The sequence below is a fragment of the Arvicanthis niloticus genome, chromosome 13 (assembly GCF_011762505.2).
Source record: "Arvicanthis niloticus isolate mArvNil1 chromosome 13, mArvNil1.pat.X, whole genome shotgun sequence".
Classification (NCBI taxonomy): Eukaryota; Metazoa; Chordata; class Mammalia; order Rodentia; family Muridae; genus Arvicanthis; species Arvicanthis niloticus.
The window spans coordinates 67,987,501-68,009,817 of record NC_047670.1 but is presented as its reverse complement, the minus strand read 5'-3'; the positions used below and the strand labels follow the sequence as shown (position 1 = coordinate 68,009,817).

The following is a 22,317-nucleotide window of genomic DNA, read 5'->3' as shown; positions in this document are numbered from 1 at the left end:
GGGCGGAGACTCGCAGGCCTGCAGACCGCAGCCCGGCGGGTGCTGCCTCGCGGGAGGGATCGCGGCCCCGCACTGTGCGCGTGGGCGCGCAGAGCCGCCTGGATCCCCGGCGTCCTCGCTCCGGGATTTCGCTGGCGCCCGCGCGGCGGCCGGGGGCGGGTGCTCTGCAGCGGCCCGGACTGGAGCGCGCACTCCGCCTGCAGCCGAGCAGCGGCCGGGGAGCCGCCACCAACCATGCCAGCCCCGCGCCGCCTGCGCTGACCTGGACCGCGCGGCCGCAGCGCTACGAGCCGGGCTGCGGACGCTCCCGGGGCTGCGCACGCGGGAGCGCGCCTGACGCGGAGGACCGCAGCTCTCAGCGCCGCCGCCGAGGACCGCGCGGCCGCCGCTCGCGCGTGGGGTGAGTGGCGAGGGGCGAGGGGCGCCGCGGCTCGGGCCGCGTTGTCACGGCGCGGGGTGGGACGTCTGGCGGTTTGGGAGCTCGGGGACCGCACGGGAAGGGCTGCTGGGCTGTGGCTGCGCAGAGGCTGGGCGCAGGGCCCCCTCATGCTGCGTGGCAGCCAGGTCGTGCCGGCTCCCCCCTGCGCCGAGGCCAGCTGCATGGCCCGCAGCCCGGCCACGCGAGATCGGGGAGGCGAGGGTGAGTGGCTGAGGATCGCCTGTCACCTACTGGCGTCGGCGGGGAGGCTCGGCGCCTAGCGCGCCCGGGAAGGGCCGCCTGCCCTGGAGAGGCAGCCGCAGCCTGCCCTCGGTGGAGACCCTTGCTCTGCACGCAGCTCGCCCGTGGGAGAGAAGGGGAGCCGCGGCGTCCTCCCTTCTGGCAGAAAAAGTTGAAGAAACTAGGTCTGTTAATAATTAGCAGGAGCGGGACTCGGGATGCAGCAGAAAGCTGTTGAGTTTTCATTGCCCTCTAAGAAAAACAAACGGCATCGCCAACGACTATTGGCAGGGCCGTGTTATTTTTGGGACTTTGGGAAAATTGTCCACAGATTGCGCGTTCGGGAGACTGAAGACGGGGGGTGTACCCGGGAGGTCGCGGGAACGGCTGGCACCGCTTTGAGTCCCAGCCTGCCTCTGGAGGACTCAGATTCTTAAGCCTGACGCACTTGGTTCCTGGTCTTAAAACGTGTCGGAGGCAGAACTGCAGCCAGGATCAAGAAGAACGCACCGCGAACCGGCCTAAAAGGAGCATATGTAGAAATCGCTGGCGGAGCCCAAGTGCACTTGTGCTGTTTAAAAAAAGAGAGAGAAAGAAAGAAAGAAAGAATAATGCTGCGTTTGTGGCTCTTAGGGTAGGTTTTATGAATGACAAATTATACTTGATGAAATTGTATCTCCTATCTGTCCCTGAACAGTTCTGTCTGCCGCCTGGTTTTAATCAGCGCTTTGGAAAGGCAGTGTCTGCGCTGTTGTTATATAATTGACATGGTTCACCATCAGATATTTTTAATGTACTTTTGGACTAAAGAAACTTCATCTGTCTCTTCAGACAGGCCCAAGGTGTAGACAGAGTGAGGGCTGCTAAGGTTTGCCCTCCTCTAGCTCCAGATGTGTGAGCTCAGCTGTTGCCTGTCACTTAGGTGACAACTGGCCTTTTTCTGACTAAGCCTTTGCTGTCGCCATTATCCTCAGTAAAGTGTCAGTGGTCGGAGGCCTTCTATTACCAAGAGTGGGACCGTGCCCCTTGGGAGGTGTCAGCCGTGTTTGACCATCCCCAACAATACGTCTGTTTTTAGAGTAAAAAAAAGGGGGGGGCAAAAAAAAAACCTGACAGCAAGATAGATAGATACACTTTTAGATTAGGACCAATCTAATCTAAAAATTCTGTTTTAATCAAGACAGTTCCGTAAGGATGACGCAATGTTTGTCAAGCCTTTTTCCCTAGAACAATATTTACTCCCACCAGGGGATTTAAAACTCAAACAGCAGCCATTTATCTTGCTGTCTGGTGGAGCTGGGTTCATTTTGCCTCCAATGTGGTCCTAGCCTAGGTGGCTGGGGCAAGAATCTATCATTGTAGCCAGCTGGAGCCTGAAGAAAGCAAAATACAACACCTGCTGGTACCAGAGAGTCCTAAATGCCATCAACTGGGGGGGGGGGGGGGAACACAGAAGGAGATATTTTATAAGCACTTCCAGAAATGTTTATACTACAGATTTAAAGGTTAACCATGCAAGGGCTAATACCAAAGACACTAGAAATAAATGAACGTTACCCTCAGTTAAGAGTTAGCACACTTACTGATAATTCGAAATAATAATTATGGCTCGTGAATGAATTCTCATGCTTCTAAATAAAGCCCCACAAAGGAAGGGAAGGGGGGAGGGACAAACTGATGTCTAAAGATGGACAGGCTGATATGAGTGAATGAGTTTAGTAATTTAATTTTTTTTCATTCTTAATTTTGTACTAGTTAGAGAGTTGCCACTGAGTGAGCCTGTTGATTCATAGACTCTTTTGAAGAGAAAACTGCTATATGTCACTAAATTGACAGATTCAATCAGTTCTGCTGGTAATGCCCAATGAAGCTTAAAGGGTTGACTTTGGGTTTTTTGGTTTTTCTTTTTTTTATATATACCCAAAGACCATGGGTCCACTCTTTGTTGTAATGAGTCAGCTCGGATTATGAAAGGAACACCCAATACAAGCTAGAAAGAAAAAAAGTTTCTAGTTAACAGCTAGAGTATAACAAAGTTGGTCCTAAAAATGGAGTTAAATTTTAGTTTCCTCAGGGATTTTCAAAAGTAAGCTGGATGTAAGTTTTTGAAATATCATGATTAGATAATCTCTTTAAAGTCTACAGTAACTTGTCAGTAGAGCACAGAAAGGTTAAGTTCTGTAACCTTTGTAGTACCAGTGAGCTAACCTGGGCACATGCAGTACAGTGAACTAACCTGTGCCCCATGGATGAGCCACGCCCCAGTGACATTTCTAATACTGGGGAAATAGAATGAGATTCTTTCAAACTTATTTACCATCAAGTAACTCTTAGAATGCCCTGCCCTGTGTTTTTGAATTGTCTGATCAAGGTTATGTTTGCTGGTTAGGTTTGTTTGTTTGCTTGTTTGTTTGTTTTAATTCCCCTCCCTGAACAAGGTAGTTTATCATGGGTAAATTTTCCATTTTAAAGAAGTAGAATTTCAAAAGGCAAAATGGGGTTCTGGAGAGATGGCTCAGTTGGTAAAGTATTTGTTCTGCAAGTATGAAGGCCTCAGTTCAGATCCTCAGGAAACCCCCCCATCCCCCACCCCCCACCCCCTCAAACCCCCCCCCCTACAAAGCTGGGCGTGGTCGCCGTGCTTACAATCAGCACCAGGAGGCGGGGCAAGAGGAACCTGAGCACTCTCAGAAGGCTGGCCAGCCTTAACCATCAGCAAGTTCTAGGTTCAGTGAGAGACTTTGTCTAAACAAAAATGAAATAAGGTGGAGAGACATGGAGGAGAATGCTGGACATCAACCTCTGACCTCCATGCAAAGACTTCCTTACACATACACACACACACACACACACACACACACACACTCAAAGTGATTCTCGTGTGTGCATAGAAATGTTTATGTCATCTGACCAACATAGACTCCTCCCCCCACCCCTGCAAAATAGTTCTATGTTATGTAAATCAGTATTCTCCATTCACCTCTTACTACTGTGAGAATATTAAAACTGTGTAAATCCAGGTATACAGTGTTCTACAGTGACGAGCAATAAGGGAAAGGAAGGAGGTGTTTCCCAGTGGGTGCGCTAAGGACCATTATTTAGTTTTCTCCTGGTTGTTGGGTAAAGATTTGTAGAGTTGCACAGTGATGTTTCTAGAAATGAACAAATGATTGGGGGAGGAAAGCAGTGTTATCTAGAGGTCAAGCCGTGCACTGCTACAGCGCTTTGCCTCCAAGCCTCAGCCTCAAAGGGAGCCAGCGCCTCCAACAGTGTGTCAGGGACCAGGATCGCCTGAGGGCAGCAAAGCCGCTCTGCCCTTCTGGACTCCTCCCTTTGGATATAAGCATAAGTTATCCCTCAGCACCCTGGTAACCAACAAACCTCCTTGTTTATAGTGATGCTGAGCAAATCGGGGGTTTGGCCCCTGCTGTGGGCTGGTGGGTGAGCATCCAGGAACAGCGGAATGGGCCGGCCAATAGCAACCAGGAACCCTTGCAAGCAACCAGGAACCCTTGCAAGCCTGTTTCCCCTGACCCTCTCTCCTGAAGAAGGAGGTGGAAAGAGACTTTACAGCTTGGAGCATGCTGATGTCATGACGCTTCTGGCACAAAGATACGACAGAATAATCAGATCCCTCTCTGTGTGCCAAAATGACACGGTTTTTCCACGAGCTGTTCCTGAGCCGCTGGTCCACGGGCACGGGCTGTTTCCAGTTACAGGGTTGGGGGCGGGGGGTGGTGCGGTGGAAGGGGGCAGGCCTCTCAGACAGTTCGATAATTCTTCTTGAGTCTGTCTGTTTAAACTACAAGCTCATGGTCACATCCGAAGGGACTGTTGAGAACACAAAGACAGTACCACCTTCCATGGCCATTCGCCTATGAATAAAAAACACCAGATAGGCAGAAGCCCGTGTAAACATTTGAAAACAGAATGACAAATGAGCCAACAGCTGCCATTCACTTTTATATGACTCTTCTCCCCAAGTTTTCTTCTAAAAAGTTTTTAAATCAGCTGGCTAGTTACGCTGACGATGCAGTTTTCTCCCTGGGAGGTTGGAGTGATCCCGTTCATTGCCAGCAGGTTACATGCAAACTCTTCAGAAACTAAGTTTGGGCTGTGTTATTTCCTATGTCTTGGTGCCCAGTCCTGCTTGTGGATTTTACAGCTCCTGCTAGCTTTACTCTGTTCTCAGTAGGTCTTTGGGAAGAAACATGTGTCCGTGAAGGGTGACATTCTACATTGAGATGTCCCCCGGTGTCTTGAGTCCTCTTCCATAGACCCACCGCCCTTTTTTTTTTTTTTTTTTTTTTTAGAGGTACAGAGCTCAGGGCTCACAATTATGGTCTGTGACTTTAGTAACAATTCTGTTTGAAATGTTTCCAATTACACATAAGATTGGCCCCGGGAAGCAGCTGCATGCCAAAAGCATTTCCTAGTGTGCTCCAAGAATCAGGCTGTGATTGCTTTTAATTTAAATAAAGGCTATTTGGTTTCCTGTGATGTTTTTTATAACCACCTTTTCCGCCATTTGTGTTGCCTTAAAAAAATAAAAACAAAAAAGAGGCCAATACAGAGTAGCCACCAGTTTTCTAGGATACAGTAGGCCTTGAGCAAATACTCTAACTTAATAAAAGAATCTTAAAGAAACATTGTATGCCATTGGGTTTCCCCAAGGAAGGGGGGAAGGTTATCTGGTAAGACATTGTAAGTAGATAATGTTTTCAAGTTTTCTTCCTTTTTTTCTTCAGAGACCTGTCATAACTATACATTTAGGCCATTGGATATCATTGGACATGTTGTCTTTTATTCAGATTATTCCATTTTACCTTTTGAAGGACCTTGAAGAATGGCTTAAAACAAAAATCCTAAAACAGTAGACAAAGAACTTTAAAACATACTTAAGACAAAACGGGAGACAGCAAATAATTTCATCTATGCCACAGGCACCAAATCTTCCTCATCTATTTCCTCTGTGGGCCTCCAACTTTTTTTTTTAACACAGTGGTGGCTCTAATCCTCTAATAGCCAGCAGATATATTTGATATACTAAAGTTAAAAATAAGAAAATATACAATCTTGGGACTTGGCTTGTGTGGACTGGGACCGGACTGGGGGGCTCTGTTTCCAGAAGGGTTTTCTGCTCCCTCCCCCTGAAACACAACACCCACAGCCAGAGGGGATCCGATGGGGGAGGCACTGAGATGATCCTTGGGAAGGCTTTTCACACAAGCTCTTTCAGTGCCTCAAGAGCATCCTGGAGAACAGAATGCTTCTTTGGGTTCAACAGTAGTTGACTTGCATAAATGCCAACGTCTCTCCTGGCACTTTTGGAAAATTTCCACCACAGAATAAATAGTACCATTTAGTCCAAATCTGTAAATGCCATATTTCATGGAGCCCTTGCGGGAACAGCACAAATTCACCCAGGGTCATTGAACCCTGGAGGTTAGGTTACTAACTAAATCCCAAATTGACCAGTAACCAGGTCTACTGGGATCTTTCATCAAACTAGAAGGAGTTAGCTTAGCCTGGGCAGTACAGGGCTGTGAGAAAGCACCTAGTGGCTCCTACATAGAGCCCTTCTCTTTCTCCATCCCCTTTGAGCCTATCCTTGGGCACTGCCTATCCATTAAACCTCCTTGCAGGTTCCTTGGTTCAGCGGAGAGGTAAATCAGGGTATGTGCTGCTGCAGAGCTGAGTACTCAGGATGATAGACACACCCAGTGCATATGGGCCCTTTGTTACAGGAACCCATTCCTCAGTAGCTACCATTAAAATTAAAATAGAACATCTGTTAGAAGCTTTTTCTATATTGGCCAGTTCTCTGTCTACACACAGAGAGAGAGAGAGAGAGACAGAGAGAGAGAGATACACATACACACAGAGAGACATATATGCATAAACAGAGACATGCATACACCGAGACTTATATGTATAGACAGGCATATATGCATACACAGTAGCCCAATCGTAGCAATATTAGACCATTTCACTTTAGCAAAAGTTCACTGATCGGAGCTATATTCTATCTTCAGTAGGGGCATGCGGGCTAGTGGTAGTAGCAGTAGTATTTTGATGACAAGCAAATATCATGGTAATCTGGAGAAATCTGTCACAGAGCCTCCCCACCCCCACCCCTGGTCTGATTCCAGTCCACACAAGCCAAGTCACAAGTCCATAAGTGCATAGGTGTGACTGATATTTCCAATTAGGCCATTTAAATGCTTGAACAACCTTAAGTTCCTGGCTTCAGAGCTGAAAAGAGACGAATTGTATGGCCCTTTGCTTTGCTTTAAAGGACCTGTGCCAGACCATGCTAGGCTTCCCATAAGATCGCCCAGATGCTGGAGCAGTTGTGTAACCTCTGTCAAGAGAAATGACATTTTCAATTCTTCTGTGTCTAGGTAATTAACAAGTACGAGCAGTGCTCAAAGTTTATACATGTTACATAATTTCTTTTTGAAAGAGATAAAGTGGGCTCTGAAGTCAATGGAACTGCAGATGTTTCTTATAGAAAGTGCAGATGTGTTGTGGGAATTCTGTACCGCATTCTGAGCTGAGCTGTGTTCATTTCCAGGATCCTGTGAGTGATTCCTCTGAGCCGCCTCAGCCCCCATTTGCGCACAAGTCTTGAGCAAGGGGCTGAAGTGACAGCTTGACCCTCACATTGTTCTGAAATGTTTTCACCTTCTATGTTTTTGTGAATATGGAGGGAGAGAAGAAGACATGCATGGATGTTTAACCAACTTAACCATGTATGTTCCTGTGGTGGGCTATCTACAAACATAACCAGCTAAGCAGGCTAATAGCCAGAAACACGGCCTTCAGTCCTGCCAAGTGGGAGAAAAGCAGCCAGCTTTCTCCATTTTGAGGGATTGGAAAATGTACTTTCTTAACCTTCTTTTGAATGCTAAGGAACAAGCCAAGAAAAATCTATTTTTCCCCCTCTCCTTCCTGACTGACCCATGGAAACCAAACAGCAGTGCTTTGCAATGCCAGTGCCTTGCACAGGACTTAGGAGGAGGTGACCAGGTCACGGGGATATGAGAAGCCCACTGGGTGTTTCTTGTGTCTGTCGCCACCTGGCTTTTTAACATCGTTTCAGTAATTTTTGACAAAAATATGTTGACCAGTTGTCCTCTTCACTCTTGAGCAGGGATTCTAAGACAGACAGCTGTGAGCTCACAAGTAACCACCATACAGAGGAAGACAGTTCGGTTCTCACTGAAAATCATACAAGTGGAACTGTAGACCAGTAGCTGTGTGGTTTTCATTCAGTTTCTCCGTGTCTCTGGACTTCATTTTTCTTGTATATAGAATGGAAAAATTAGATTGGTATGTAGTTATTAAAGAACTTAGTCATAAACACCTATAGAACTTTGTCAAAGGACAAATAATGTACAGAGACTTTAAGGGGTTGGGGGCTATTTCTCAGTACTGGGTATTGAGCCCAAGAAAGACCTATGTGGGCTCAACTCTTACTCTACCTCTGAGCCACGCCCCCAGCCCGTGGGCAGACTCTACACATGTGATCTGAATCAGCCATTCAGGTGATTCCAGTACACAGCCGTGGTAGAGCCAGGGAATTAGACAGCGTCAGAGGTTCTCTGCCCCACAGAGACTGACTTCAATGCTGTCTGACTTTACTCTTCCCCTCCCACTCACTCCTTCATGGCCCCTCTCTGCCTCCCTTCTTCTGCTTTAGTTCATCCATTCTGAATGACTACTTTCATTCGATAGCTGACAAAGTATTGCAATGTCACAGAGCTTGGTGCTACCAGATCTCTGCTCTGTTTGTAGTTCGTGGTGATTCATGTCAGAGAGGAACCAGACACCTACCTCTGCCTGATACTCACTGGCCCCAGCGAATGCAGATGCCTGAAGTCAAAGAGCTTTGTGAAAATATTATTTGAAAACATAATTCATATTACATTTTTTGTCACTCTGTCACAATTACCATTATCTTTCACTAATCCGAAAAAGAACATAATAAGCATATTATGTTTCTGTACATTTACCATATTCTTAAGCATATTTACTGTAATTTCTTCCAGATTAGCAATTGGTCCATTGTTTTAAATGTGAAGTATTCTACTTGAAAAGGTATTGGCAGACTAGGGGAAAATTGTAGCTTATTCCAAAGTGAAAGTGTTTCAGAAAGTACAATTTGCATACAGTTGAAAAATGACTTTATCCTACATCTTCTTACGTGTTGAGTTCCTATGGCTGTCTAATAAATAAATTTCATGTTTTCATGATCATGAAAAATATATCTGTTGAGGAACTATTACTCAACTATACACAATACAAAAATTTAAAACTTATCTGACAAATTACAAGTTTATTACAGTTTTGTTTACCATCAAGCATCCTACTTTTAAGAATTTTGAATCTTAAGATCAGACATTTTTAAACAGAATTTTATTAGTATGAGTCCTTTGTGAACTCTGTGTGTGTGTGTGTGTGTGCGCGCGTGCGTGCGTGTAAATACAGTAATGGGAATACTGATTACCGTTTCTAGTTTTTTTAAATTATTTTCCTTTTAATTGGGGGAAAGGAGGCAGGAGGAACAGGAATGTGTGCACATAAGTAGACACAGAGGCAGGAATCAGGTATCAGATCCCCGAAGAGCTATAGCTGCAGATGGTTGTGGGGTGCATTATGTAGGTGACAGGAACCGAACCCAAGTCCTCTGGGAGAGTGGATCCTCTCTTAACTTTCTATCCCTCTAGCCTAGCAGTTCTCAGCCTGTGAGTTGCTACTCCTATGGGGCTGAACAACCCTTTCACAGGGGTCACAGATCAGATATCCCGCATATCAGATATTTACATTACAATTCATAACCATAGCAAAATTACAGGTAGGAAGTAGCAATAAAATAATCTCATGGTTGGGGTCACCATAACATGAGGAACTGTAGTAAAGGGTCTCAGCATTAGGAAGGTGGGGAACTCTGCTCTAGCCCAGTTGCTGTCTCTTTGGACCAGTGAAGCAGTCTTTAAACTAATCATTGCTGTGTCTAGAGTCAGCAATACTTTTGCTCTTTCCACTTGTCTCTGTAACAGGAAGTTCTTTTAAACTGTATCCATGCTGTGCCTAGAGGCTCATATCAAAGAATCTCAATACAATGTTACAAACACACAGTGCTTCTCCCAGTTAGGATGCTATATCTGAAATGTTTCCTATCAAGCCTGGGGAAATGAGTGATTATATAGTTTTGTAGAAATTGATTAGGGAATTTGTTGCCCATCTGATTTCTTTGCCTCTTTTAGTAGTCTTTGAAATTTTGGATGCTGCTTGTCATTATCCAGTCTGGCCACTATTGCAGGCTACACAGAACTTTAAAAGTCCACTCAGGCTGTGGCAGAGCATGTGTCTAGCAAGTGTAAGGCCCTGAGTCCCTTCCCCAACACAGTGATTAAATAAATAAATAGTATCACTAGTGTGTGTCTGCTTAGCAAAAAATCAAGAGGACATTGGATGCTTCTTCAGCTTTCTGGATTTTTGTTTGCTACTATGTTGTTGTTGTGTTTTTAGTTTTTGCCTTTTCAAAACAGAGTTTCTCTGTGTAACCTTGGCAGTCCTGGAACTGGATCTGTAGACCAGGCTGGCTTCAAACTCATAGAGATCCTACTGCCTCTGCCTCCCAAGTGCTGGGATCAGAGGTGTGTGCACCACCACTGCCTGGCCCTGCTATTGTGTTTTTAGTTCAATTTAATTTTTTCAAAGGCTTTTAAATTCACTACTCTAATACCTGACTAACTTTCCATCGTCCCTTGGACTTCTAGCTGTGTAGGTATAACCTGTCACAAAAATCAACTCTTCTCTGCCTCTTTCCCTATCAAATGCATACTGCTAAGTCAAGTATCCTAGCCCTTGGGGCTGGTGAGGTGGCTCAGCGGTTATCTCTTCCAGATATCATGAGTTCAAATCCCAGCAACCACATGGTGGCTCACAACCATCCATAATGAGATCTGATGTCCTCTTATGGGGTGTCTCAAGAAGGTTACAATGTACTTTAAAAAAAAAAAAAAAAGCCAACAACTTTGGTTCAGAGCAAGTGGGGCCTGAGCAAGAGACAGAAGGAAAGGGGGGGAAAAAAAAGTATATCCTGGGCCTCAAAGTGGATGTTTCTGCCTGAATTATCTGCTTTGGTTGTTGGCCCAGTGTTACTGAAAACTCTCACTTTCAGTCACTTCCGTGAACGCTGCAGGGCACTGTACTCAGGAAGAGTTGAAGGGTTGTGGGAGATCAAGGGAGGACTGCCTCCCATTTGTATTTAAGGATCTAACTCTTCTCAAGTTTCGCAGCTAATCTCATGTTTGTGCTGGATTCCAGACTCCTATTAAAGGGCACATGTACCATTCACATCTCTGTGCAAGGCACCTGGGATCAGAAAGGAAACCCTGATCTGGCTTCCATGGCCCAGCGACAGCATCCCCACCTGTGACCCTTCTCCAGAGGCCTATAGTCCCATCTCTCTGCTTCCTCAGCTCTAGAGCCCCTCGGGGAACGGGGTGGGTGCTTGCTACTTGTGACCAGACAGAATCCTCACTGTAGTATACAACAGCATCCAGTGCTCAGGGGAAACAAACAGCTTCACTATAGTTGCAATCTGATACTAAGGCCATAAAGTCAGCAAATGGCCCCCTGTCTCTGCAGAGCGGCTGCTTAGGGACCATTTTGTAGATAATGCTAAGATAAAAGAAGCCAGGATTCTTCCCTCTCCCAAAACCCCCAACACCACCCCCAGTCTTTTTTGTTTGGTGCTTATGGGTCTTTCTTTTTGGTGGTGGTCATGGTGATGGTTTAGTTTCTTTGAGTAGCCCTTACTGTCCCGGAACTCTCACTCTGTAGACCAGGCCGTCCTTGACCTCAGAAATCCGCCTGCCTCTGCCTCCCAAGTGCTGGGACTAAAGGCGTGTGTCACCACCGCCCGGCTAGCATGTTTTCTAAGAAAATTCCCTCTCATTTGAATAAAGCTAGAGAAAGGTGAGAATCAAGGAGGCCTGGCCATGCCTCCTTCCTTCCTTTCCTCCAGCCCACAGTGATAGATGAATCAGGACTGCCCAGCCGAGAGGGATTTGGCCAGAATAAATGGACACCTGCAGGGAAGCTCCATGACCTTCCTCTTCATCAGAAGCCACACTGCCTACTTAAAAGTCAGGTAGGGGAAGCATCTTCAGACAGGCTTCGGGGCCTCCTGATGATGACAGGTTGTCATTTACTCTTGAACTAAATGGCAGGGCTGCACATCTAATCCTCTAAGTGATTTCAACCAGCTTGCTAGGAACCGTAGTTGCTTGAGTTATTATATTAATGTCTCAAGTTCCAGTGACTAATTGGCAGGGGATCAACTTTCTAAGAAGCCTAGCCAACCGATTTGTCCAGGAACGATCATGTTTTAATTTGATGCTTTTTTTTTTTTTTTTTTTAACTATAGTTAAAACAAAAGCCTCCCAAGTACAAAATGCCTTTTGATAGACTTCATGGGTCTTTATTCTGGGCTTTGTGGAGCGGCCTACCCAAGCTTAATCCAACGTACTGATGAAGAATCCACGTTAGTTCGAGACTCTGGTTGCTAGGCAGCTATGGCTGGGCAGCTCCTGAGTGAAGCATGTCTGCAGTTGAGAGTTTCAAAAGAAAGGGAAGCAGGAAAGTCAAATGAATATCAGTGTTGCTTACCCAACATGGTTGGTGTCCATGGTCTCCTACGCATCGCTGTTCTTACACATATATGTTCTGTGTAGCAAATACTTTTAAATGACTGTTGACTCTTAATCAGTTGCGGGAGTTGGATGGGTCACTTAATAAATCTCTAGTCTTTTTCCTGTACTCTGCCTTGGTCTCATCAGTTAGAATGTGAAGGTCATGGTGACATTTTTAGCTCATACTTTATTTAATTCTAAAATATGAGAGTTGGAGCCTATATCCTCTGGAGGGGGCTGGATGATAACTAGCAGATATGAAGTGGTATCACCATCGATACTTGAATGGATAGGTAAAATTATTTAATTAATTAATTAATTAAGTCCACTCAAAACTACTCCCATTAGCCAGGTTCAACTTACAGTTTTATTTGCTCTTCCCTGTGGCCAATTCAAAACCCAGAAATTGCTACATTTGAAGTGCTCAGGGAATCTGTACTTCCCAGACCTGACCGTTTAAATGGGTTATTTACAGTACCGCATGATAGCTAAAGATAAAATCAAAATAAAGAAAGCCGGGGAGGTGGTGGTGCTGCACACATTTAAGCCCAGCACGAGGGAGGCAGGGGTAGGTGGAACTCTGAATTCAAGGCCAGCTTGGTCTGCAGAGTGAGTTCCAGGACAGCCAAGGCTACACAGAGAAACCCTGACTTGAAAAACCTTAAATGAAATCAACAGAAAAGTGGGGCTGTTAAACTGAAAGCTACCAGTGTGTTATATGTCCAACAATGGCTGCCTTGTCTCTGGTAAGAAGTGCTAACTATGAGTAGTGTGTTCGTCGTGGGAAGCAGAGAGTATTTAAAGCATGGCCCTCAGAGTTCTATGCTCACTGAGATCCGTAAAGTCACATAGTAATAACAGCTGTGCTTCAAATGTCCGTGCCATGACAGGGTTTGCTAGAAGACAGGCCCAGTTGAGTTGATTTCCTTATATTTTAAAGATCCATGATAGCATTCTCATGTCTTCCGCAGATAAATCAGGCAGCTGCTTGGTACACAGGAAAGTCTCTTGTGTGTTGTGCTAGTCCTGGCTGGTACAGGTTGCACGTATGCCCAGCTGAAAGTACCTTCTAGTGCACTGTAATTAGCTGAACCATTTACTTCCCAGCAGATCCTCGGACCTCAAATGTCCGGCACCTTCTAATGAGGCCAGACTCAATCAGGAGCCCAGGTTGGGAAGCATGCGGCCACCTGCGGCGGCATAGTCCACGCACCAATCAGCATAGCAACCCAGTGCTGCATCTCCCAGCACGTTCCTAAGTAACTCCGAAGTGCTGTGCAGTGGGAAGGACTCCATAATGTGACATTAATAATCACCGGTTTGAATCTGGGTCACCTCAGCCCGTGACTCAAAGATCAAACGCCACCCAATGGTAATGGGAGTGTGAGAAAGTACAGCAGAGACACCCCGTGTTTCTTAATGACACCTTTATGCCTCTTTAGCGCTGGTAAGGGCAGAATGGAAATCAAGCTGCCTGAGCCCTGGGTCTGGAGGCTAGCCCTTAAGGGTACAGCTGGCACACTTTCATGGAGACTCCTGAGGGATGTCACAGCAGCTTCTGTTGATCTAGCCTCTTAAATGAATAGCCAGGCCTTTCATCTTTTCCTGGTCATGTGATCGCTTCAGAGTACTGATACTTAATTTGCATATTCTCTTGTCTTTTTCCTGAAAAAGGAGAAAGACACTATACTCACTTATGTATGTTAGCCTTTAATATTCAACTCTGTCATGCTTATTTCAATCTGGGGACCTGGATTCCTTGCAAAATGTCTTTATTGAATGATCACATCAGGCCAGGCACGGGCTAAGGCTCTGAGAACACAAACCCCAGGCAAGAGTAGTCCAATCATGAAAGAATTAACTGTTGGTAGAGGGAAAAAGGCACTAGAAATGAAATATACATGTATATATGTATTTATACAAGTGTATATGTATACGCATTTATATGTTATAGAGTGTATATGGTATAGTATTATCATACTGGCACAAAGGTGAAGACACGGGCTGTGTGTCCTGTGTGGGTTGTGATGGGAAGCACCAGGAAGAAAAAGAGAAGGTAGTTCTGGGTCTGAAGGATGAAGAATTAATTGCCCAAGCCATTAGAATTGGAGACTGGGTTGTTCTAGACACAAGGCAGAGTGTACAGAAAACGGAGAGAAGCATCCCTGAGTTGCAAGCGTATGCGACTCAAACATTGGTTTTGCTGTTCGTTAGAGGTTTGTCGACCCTTTACAAATGCCTGGTTCCAATCAGCAATAAGAGATGCGTGTGACAACCTTCCCTCTGAACTTGTCTCTCTCACATGTGGCAGCCTTAAGCTTTGGGATAGGAGACTCCTCTTACAGGCTGAGAACAGCCGGCTCTACCGCCAGGTATGTACACACGTGTTCTTTCTTCGTTGCATCAGGGCACGCCAGACCCTTCAGGTTCACTGAATGTCCACTTAGACAGCACCAAGGGATGCAGGCTGTACTTCTTGGATGCTTGTGTTAGTTTCTGGTAGAGATTCTGTGGACAGAAAAGCCCAAGTGTCATCAAATAGCCTTGGATTGTGACTTTACTACGTTGCTTCCTCTGTTTTGTCTCATGCAACCTTTTTTTAATGATAAAATAAAAACCTACAAAGTGTATATAGTAAACAGAAGCCTCATAGGAGATTGGTAGACTCGATGTTTTCTGCTTCTCTTCCTCCTTTGCCTCCTTTTTGAGGCAGGGTCTCACTATGTAGCCCTGTCTGGCCTGGAACTCACTAAGTAGACCAGGCTGGCTTTGCAGAGATCCACCTGCCTCTGCCTCCTGAGTACTGGGATTAAAGGGGTACAACACCATGCCCAGGTCTTCATTTGTTGGTATTTCTTGAACTCCTTTAAAAAAAAATTGTAATTTAGTGAAACGAAACATTTTAAAAACAAAAACACCTATAATTCAGCTTTTAGAATAACAATATAAACTACTGTACTTTCATCTGAAAGCAAAGCACATTCATTTGTCCTGTTTAGAGCAGTGAACTCTCTTCTTAAAGCTATGGTCCTTTAAGGTGAAAAGATGGTAGTTTTTGACTTAACATTTTAGAATCTCTTGTCTTCTCGTGGCTGCTGCTCGTGTTTCCAGGCAGTCTGGCGTGTGATAAATATTTTGTAGCATATGTGGCTGAACATGCCAATTTCAAAGAGCTTTACTGGCTTTAATTAATTTCCTCAACATCCAGATGCTCTTGGTTTATTGATGGGAAATCCACAGACAGTGAGGCTCAGACTGGTTGCTCGAATTCATCCCCCAAAGACATTTTCAAACGTTGACAGTAGGGGGAGCTAAACACTTGATGCTAACACCAGACTACCTCAAGCCAACATGGTTGCCATGTTGGGAGGCAGGAAAGTTGTTCTTCGTCAGGCTGCCTGTTCACCCAAAAGAAACCCTCTCATGTGATGCTAGTCAAATCTGCATTCCAGATAACAATATGTTTTTTAGTACAAATGTGCCCTAATCATCGGCCATTGCCTAAAAATCACTCACTGTCTGTGTCAAGTTTACTTACACATTATTCTGTATTTCATGTGGCAACCCCGAGCTGGTGGCTGCAGCTGCTCTCCCAGTTAGTTCCTTTGTTTCCTAGACAGTGGAGGTTCCTGGCTCCTTAAATATATTTGAAGGCCACAGACCGAATCCATCTGGACAAATACTGAGAAAGAGTGAGCCCTGCCCTGCTGGTTCCTGGGACTCTTCCTGGCAGCGCTCCTGTGACTGCACATAACCGCACATGATACTTTTAGGCTTATTGCTTTGCTCTCCCTTCCTTTCTCCTCTGATCAAACCCGATAGTCCCCTGTCTTTGTCAGCAGTGCTTGCTGTCACCCCCATGTGGAAGCTAACACGGAAGCTGCCTCTTCGAAGAAGGCAGAGCTGGTGGTATGCCCATGAGTAGGGGTTGTTTGCCCCAAGCAAATGAAGGGAAAATGAATAGGAGTTATGGGAATGGTCCAAGGGTGACCATGGGGGGGAGGGGGGGAGTCAGCCTTGGGTGGCCTTGGAGGCACTCTCATCCTTTGCTCTAGAAGGCAAAGGCCTTCAGAGGCCCTGGCTTGCTCTCAGTGTTCAGTGAAGCATGCCTGTTTTCCTGCTGCCTCATCTAAAAGCAGATTTGGGAAGTCGTTCTCATTATTTTTTTTTTCTAGCCCGCTACTCCAGGGAGTATTTTTATTTATTCAGCCATTCAGTTCCTCGGTGCTAGCGAGTACTGAGTGATTATCAGTCAGATGTTTGTTTGGGGGAAAATAACTCCTTAGTACCAAAGGGACTCCCTGGTTAGCTGATAAAAAATATATTTTTTTTTAAAATATAGAAGAAGCTGGGGTCCTTCTCCTGAGATTAAGTTGACCTATGTGCTTGTTTTGCTGTTTGGCACAGATGACTAGGCAGCTGTAAAAGATTTTGTATTTGTAAAATGTTAGTTGTCGTTTAATTTTTTTTTTTTTTTTTTTTTTTTGGTTTTTCGAGACAGGGTTTCTCTGTGTAGCCCTGGCTGTCCTGGAGCTCACTCTGTAGACCAGGCTGGCCTCAAACTCAGAAATCTGCCTGCCTCTGCCTCCCAAGTGTTGGGATTAAAGGCGTGCGCCACCACCGCCCGGCTTTGAAATTTATTTTTATTTGCTTTCAATATATTATTTATTTGCAGTGCTAGGAACCAAACCCAGGGTCTCGTGCTTGCTATACGAGGACTCTCCCATCCAAATGCCAGATGCCCCAGAGAGATCAACACCAATTATAAACATGAGTGTCCTAGGTAGAGATCTTTCATTGTTGTTTCGAGACAGGGTCTCACTGTGTAGCCCTGGCTGGCCTGGAGCTTACTGTGTAGAACAGTCTGGCTTCAAACTCACAGAAATCCTCCTGCCTCTGCCTCCTGAAAGAAGGCATGCCCCACCACACCCTATGAGGTCTTTTTTGTTTTCAGTTTATAAATGTTTGTGTCTTCCTGACTTAGTTTTTAATGTGAAACCTGCTCAAGTTGTTCAAAGTTAAAACATGTATCTTGTTCTTTGATTTACCTACCACAAAGTTGTGAAGATAGTCCATCATGTCACATGACCAGGTCGTGGGTAGGAGGAACAGGGAAAGGAAGGTAAAGTCCTCCCTTCAGGGTTTGGCTGTGTGGGGGACAGTGCTTACCTCCCAGTCACTCTGGGAAGGGGAATGATGGGCCTTCCTTAGCACGGGAGTGTTCTGATGTCCAAGGAGGACTGAGATCCACCAGGCTGAATGTTTCCATTAGTATCTAAGGGCACAGGACACGTGAGGTCCTGGTAGGATTCATACAACACAATACTGTAAAAAGCAAACACAAGCTCCCAGCCGGTGATGTGGATCTTGAAGCCGTTGAACCCAAAGCCTTTAACCAGTGAACTCACTTGCTGCTTCCAAGGAGGCCAGTACCAGGACTGGCTACAGACTGACGCCGGTGTCTGCCGGCCTTTGGTTTCATGACAACTGTTTGACAAGTGTGCAGCGGCTTCCCTTCTAGTTTCAAGGAATTTATTTTTAATCAACTATATAATATAAGCTACTTTTTTTCTTTTTTTATCTTTATCGTACTTTTTTATCTTCTTTTTTCTCCTTCTGTTGTCTTTTAGCTTTTATGTATTCTCTTAGAGGAGAAAATAACCTGTAATTTTATTCTTCAAATTCGTCCTTCAGAAAATAGCTTTTAGCATGCTTGGGATGCCACTCAGCTGGAGAGTGCTTCCTGGTTTGGCTTTTGTTTTAGCTTGAGAATCATCCCAATCTATAATACAATATGGAGGAGGCCAAAATACATGAACTTTCTTCTCATCCTGATATTACATAGGAATGCTGCAGAAGAGGAGCCCATGTCGCTCTCTCAGTGGCTAGACGAAAGTAGAATTTGGAGGGCAATTTGGGAGAAGAAAATCTGTGTGATTAAAATCTAGGATCCTAAAAGGTCTCATACTTGCTAAGACAACTTTTAGGATCAAAATTAAATTCATCCAAACTATTTCATATTAAATAAAACTGCAGACGGAGGCTGGAGAGATGGCTCTGTCAGTGGTTAAGAGCACTACCAAAGGTCCTGAGTTCAATTCCCAGCAACCACATGGTGGCTCACAACCATCTGAAAGAGGATCCAACGCCTTCTTCTGGTGTGTCTGAAGACAGCAACAGTGTGCTCATATACATTAAATAAATATAAATCTTTTTTTAAAAAATTAAATTTCATTATTATTGATATCAACATATTCATGAAAATAATCTCCTAGATTAAAGAAATTAATAATTTGAACACTGAATAAACGTAAAGGAACTTTCTTAAGGATTTACATAATTATGAATAAGCCGGATGCTTCAGAGAGACAGCACTCAGCAGATCACACAGTCCACAATTGTGGAAGTCAGAGATGGGTCTTGTCTGCTGAGCTGCCATGTGGGATTTATTTAAAACCGAGGCCAAAGCTCTTCAACTCCTTAGGACCCCTGTGAACTTTATCACAAAGTCACTTCATGACCCACTTGGAAAACAGTCATTTAAGCATGGAGTCTGATGTTTAACAATGCATAGTAAAACATAAGTCATATATGGCTCAAGAAAGGGGAATGGACTATCGGAACCAGTGAGGTTAGTCAGGTGAGAGGACACTGTCACCCAGGCGTCTCCATGAGCTCATGAGGCTGAGACCAGCTTTGCTGCAATTCTCCATTACCACGGTGCCACCAAACACCACACTGGACATTGATTGCAATTGATTCACGAAAGGAATGCCCTGGGACACACAGTGCTTGTGATGATCTCCGGTTTCAGAGTCTGCCTTTTAGCTTCCAGGCGTACCGGCCAGCAGACCTGGCAAATATCGTCCCACTCAATGTCAGCCTTGAAGAGCTCCTGTCCCCATGATTGACCCATCTATCCCAGGGACTGTGTCACCACAATGGAGTTAATTTGTCTTGTTTGAAGGGTCAGGTTTAATTGCACAGGTCAGGTTTAAAAAAAAAAAACTGTTAAATGACTGCTTTTGATTTTTAGTCTGTGCCTTGCTTTTTCTCCAAGACCACAGAGCAGTGCAATCAGTTTCCTTAATCAGCACAGCTGGGCCATAAGTGTGCCGTGATCTAAAACCTGAGTTAATGAGTCCAGTGACGAATAACTCCTCCCTGAGCCAACAGGAAGAAAAGAAGCACTAGGGGGCACTGTTGAGCTAGAAATGACCTTTTCCAAACAAAGCATGCCCAGAAGTGTCCGCTTTTTACCAAGGAACTTGGCTTCCTTTAAAACTGCAAATCCATCTTGAATGTATCTACTATATTAAAATATAATTAAATTATTTACATAAATTTAAAAAAATAAAACTGCAAATCTAGGAGCAATAAGAGGTTTGGAATTTTGTTTTTAAAATTAAAGATGATCCCTTATTAGCTCTATATCTGGTCTCTTACTGAGCTCACTTTGTACCTGAATTGTTTTAATGTCTCATTTAATGTGACTTATGGGAAAGGCTAGCAGACAGCTCTTCTAGACAGTAAAAGCCAAGACAAAATGCTGGTATGTCCATAAGGTAGGAAAAGTATGTACCTCCTAAGAAGCAAAAATACAGATGGAAAAATACACAGGATATATTCAAGTGGAAGGAGAAGGTCCCAAAAGTGATTATTCTTTGTGGGAAGACAGTAATGTGTATATACTATTGTGTTTATGTACTTATCTATGGCAGTGTCTGTGCAAACAGGATTAAGGGGTGTTTTTTCTTTCTGGTTTTACTTAACTATTAAAATAATATACGGGGGGGGGGGAATACTGATCATATAATTACATGCTTGGGAGTTTGAAGTCAGGAGTTCAAGTCATCCTCAGTTACATAGCAAGTTTTAAGCTAGCCTGGGCTACACAAAACAAAAAACATGGCTGGGGAGACAGTTCATTTGGTAAAATGCAAGCATGAGGACCTGATTTAATGTACACACACACATACACACACATGCATGCACGCACACATACATATACTTGCACACAGATGCATACACACATACACACACTCACAAACACCGACTCACACACATGCATACATACACACTCACACTTTCTCACACACACTTGTACCATATGTATACATGCACACGTGCATACACACACAACACATTTGCACACACATGCATACACACACTCAGACACACGCACACATGAACAAACTCACACACATAGATACACACACACTTGTGCACACAGATTCACACAGACACACACACACACTGCTTATCTTTCCTGGCCATGTGTCCTATGCACACATAGCATTTATACCACACTACTTTATTGAATGCTTGCTCATTCTCCTTTCAGCCTTTGAAAAGATGCCAGCTTGGGACAGAGGAGTGAAGTGAACAGTTGCTTCCCATGCTCCTTCCTTACTGCCCCATCCCCACAACTACCACTCTAGAGCAGCACTTAGATCAGTCCCCGGGGTCATGTGACCCCTGCCCCAGACCTTGCCTTCCCTACAGTTGCCCTTGCATTGCTCCAAGGTGGGATTAACGAGCTGGACTAAGGTCTGTGCTTCAAGGGCCTTTACAAACCTGTGTCCAGGCTCAGGGCTCCCTCCACAAGAGGTCTGCTCCACAGAAGGCAGCAGCTGAGTTCTGTGAATAGGGGATCCCCAGTTAACATAGAATGTTTGTATTGCTGTCTGACTGTATTGAAGTGGTGTTTGTGAATAAAGGTTGGTTGGTTGGTTGGTTGGTTGGTTAGTTAGTTAGTTAGTTTTTGAGACAGGGTTTCTCGGTGTAGTCCTGGTTGTCCTGGAGCGCTCTCTGTAAACCATACTGGCCTTGAACTCAGAGATCTTGTGCCTCTGCCTCCTGAGTGCTGGGATTCAAGCCATGCACCACTACTTCCCAGTGGTTAGTGTTCTTGCCCAATTATGAATATAAGTTAATTAGGCAAGTTAAATGTACGTTAATCCTCTGTGTGATAATTGAATTATTGCTGTCTATGACTAGAGCAGTTGGACCCTGCACATCGTTACACAGTAGTTAATATAGCCTTTTCATTTTTTTACGTTCCACTAGAAACTTTGGAATAATACAAATAATTGAGACACCCTCCCCCTGTCCCTCAAAAAAATCCCCAAACCTAAATCCTTCTACAAGTCTTCCAAATACACATTAGTATACTGGTAAAGTCTACTTGAAGTACACTTGGGAAGTGTAAGTATTTGTAGATTTTAAAATATGACCCCCAAGAAAGATCTCAATACTGCTTTAAAAAGAGAGATTTAATCACGGAAAAGATATGACTTATAAGTCAATTTTTTAAATATCATTTCACTTTAGACATTGCTAGACTGTATTTAGCGGTGCACGTCTTTCATCTCAGCATTCAGGAAGCAGAGGCAGGTGGATCTCTGTGAATGTGAGGCCAGCCCGTTCTATCTATGGAATTCCTGGCCAGCCAGGATTGCATAGGGAGACCCTGTCTATCAAAAAAAGAGGGGGAGAGGGAGGAGCTGGAGACTGCTAATTGTTTGGGGTGACCAGCATCAAACATTTGTGCCACCCTAATTAATAATCATTAATAGCACCTTTTAAATCCTAAAAAATGTCTTGGCTCCCATAACAATATTAAAGTTCTTCTCAGTCTGTTTAAATATCAAGCAACTGTCCAGCTTTCTCTGTGTCCATTTATTTTGCAAATAAATGTGAAAACAAATTGGACTTAAAACAAAAAACAAAACCACCTGCAGCACTTACATAGATGGAGAAGAACTGCTCCTCTTACTCGGCCTGCATTAGTAAGCAAGTTGTGGCCACCAGGTAGCCACAGAGTCCAAAATCACGGAATTGTCCTGGTTATAGTTTAAATGTTTTTATTACATCTGCTAAGACTTTAGTACACGCTGTCTCTGTCGGCCATCCAGTGTTTCTGGCCAGTGATGTCTCTCAAATTATGTT

General features: G+C 44.5%; 1 protein-coding gene across 2 annotated transcripts in view; it reads left to right on the top strand.

Annotated features, from left to right (window-relative positions):
- The first annotated feature begins 252 nt into the window (after positions 1-252).
- Prickle1 (prickle planar cell polarity protein 1) overlaps positions 253-22,317 on the top strand; it is a 97,602-nt gene continuing 75,537 nt past the window's right edge. The window contains exon 1 of one of the 2 annotated variants that reach the window (XM_034516562.2): positions 253-400. The gene's annotated coding sequence lies outside the window, so the exon portion shown is untranslated. Of the gene's footprint in view, positions 401-1,145; positions 1,293-22,317 lie in introns of those variants that run through there. The other variant, XM_076911941.1, reaches the window with a different exon arrangement.